The sequence below is a fragment of the Plectropomus leopardus genome, unplaced genomic scaffold, assembly GCF_008729295.1.
Source record: "Plectropomus leopardus isolate mb unplaced genomic scaffold, YSFRI_Pleo_2.0 unplaced_scaffold501, whole genome shotgun sequence".
Classification (NCBI taxonomy): domain Eukaryota; kingdom Metazoa; phylum Chordata; class Actinopteri; order Perciformes; family Serranidae; genus Plectropomus; species Plectropomus leopardus.
The window spans coordinates 1-1,625 of record NW_024654991.1 but is presented as its reverse complement, the minus strand read 5'-3'; the positions used below and the strand labels follow the sequence as shown (position 1 = coordinate 1,625).

Here is a 1,625-nt window from a genome sequence, read left to right as displayed (position 1 = left end):
GCAGGTGCAGTAGTAGTAGTGGTATTAGCAGGTGCAGTAGTAGTAGTAACAGTAGTAGTAGCAGTAACGTGTCCTCTGTCCTGCAGCTGAGCGTGTCTCGGGGACAGCTGGACGCCGCCTCTGGTTTCCTCCATCAGGCCGTCGTTTTGGCTCATCAGACTCACAACAACCAGGCCATCATCTACACCTACAGCCTGGTAACCTCTGACCTCTGCTGACCTCTGACCCTCACCGCTCCACTGTCCTCTGTGACCTTTGACCTCTCCCTGTGTGTCTCTTCAGATGGGGAACCTGGCGTACGTTCAGGGTCAGCTAGACAGCGTGAGTATCGTCCAGTCACAGCCCCTGATTGTCCCCGTGTGATCCAACTGCTCTTTGTCTCTGAGCTGCTTCCAGATGGTCGTGGAAAACCTGGAAAAGTCCTGGAATTTGCAAATAGTGATTTCCAGGCCTGGAAAAGTGTTGAAAATCTAATTAGATCCTTAATTTAGTTTTTTAGTTTGAGAAACATGTATGTTATCACTTGAGGCTTTCAAGGACCATGGGAAATTTAAAAATCCAATACTTAGTGTTTTGACAGTTTCTGGCTGAATGAGCTCGTTTTTAAAGAAAACATGTTTTCTTTAAAAATCCATCCATCCATCCATCCATCCATCCATCCATCCATCCATCCATTTTCTTCCGTTTACCCGGGGTCGGGTCGCGGGGGCAGCAGCCTAAGNTGTGTGTGTGTGTGTGTCTGTGTGTGTGTGTGTGTGTGTCTGTGTGTGTGTCTGTGTGTGTGTGTGTGTGTGTGTGTGTGTGTGTGCAGCGTTCTCCTTGTTCAGCAGTTCTGAGGAGGACCAGCGAGATGAAGCCCAGAGGAAGGAGGACGACATGATCCTGCTGCTAAAGAAGGCCAAGGTACCAGCAGCACTACTGCAGTACTGGTAGTAGTAGTAGTGGTATTAGCAGGTGCAGTAGTAGTAGTGGTATTAGCAGGTGCAGTAGTAGTAGTAACAGTAGTAGTAGCAGTAACGTGTCCTCTGTCCTGCAGCTGAGCGTGTCTCGGGGACAGCTGGACGCCGCCTCTGGTTTCCTCCATCAGGCCGTCGTTTTGGCTCATCAGACTCACAACAACCAGGCCATCATCTACACCTACAGCCTGGTAACCTCTGACCTCTGCTGACCTCTGACCCTCACCGCTCCACTGTCCTCTGTGACCTTTGACCTCTCCCTGTGTGTCTCTTCAGATGGGGAACCTGGCGTACGTTCAGGGTCAGCTAGACAGCGTGAGTATCGTCCAGTCACAGCCCCTGATTGTCCCCGTGTGATCCAACTGCTCTTTGTCTCTGAGCTGCTTCCAGATGGTCGTGGAAAACCTGGAAAAGTCCTGGAATTTGCAAATAGTGATTTCCAGGCCTGGAAAAGTGTTGAAAATCTAATTAGATCCTTAATTTAGTTTTTTAGTTTGAGAAACATGTATGTTATCACTTGAGGCTTTCAAGGACCATGGGAAATTTAAAAATCCAATACTTAGTGTTTTGACAGTTTCTGGCTGAATGAGCTCGTTTTTAAAGAAAACATGTTTTCTTTAAAAATCCATCCATCCATCCATCCATCCATCCATCCATCCATCCATCCAT

General features: G+C 48.0%; 1 long non-coding RNA gene across 1 annotated transcript; it reads left to right on the top strand.

Moving 5' to 3' along the window:
- Nucleotides 1–816: 816 nt before the first annotated feature.
- Nucleotides 817–1,614, top strand: LOC121939532. Its single transcript, XR_006105477.1, has 3 exons — nt 817–903; nt 1,037–1,147; nt 1,233–1,614. It is a non-coding gene; the product is annotated as an uncharacterized LOC121939532 (long non-coding RNA).
- Nucleotides 1,615–1,625: the final 11 nt, after the last annotated feature.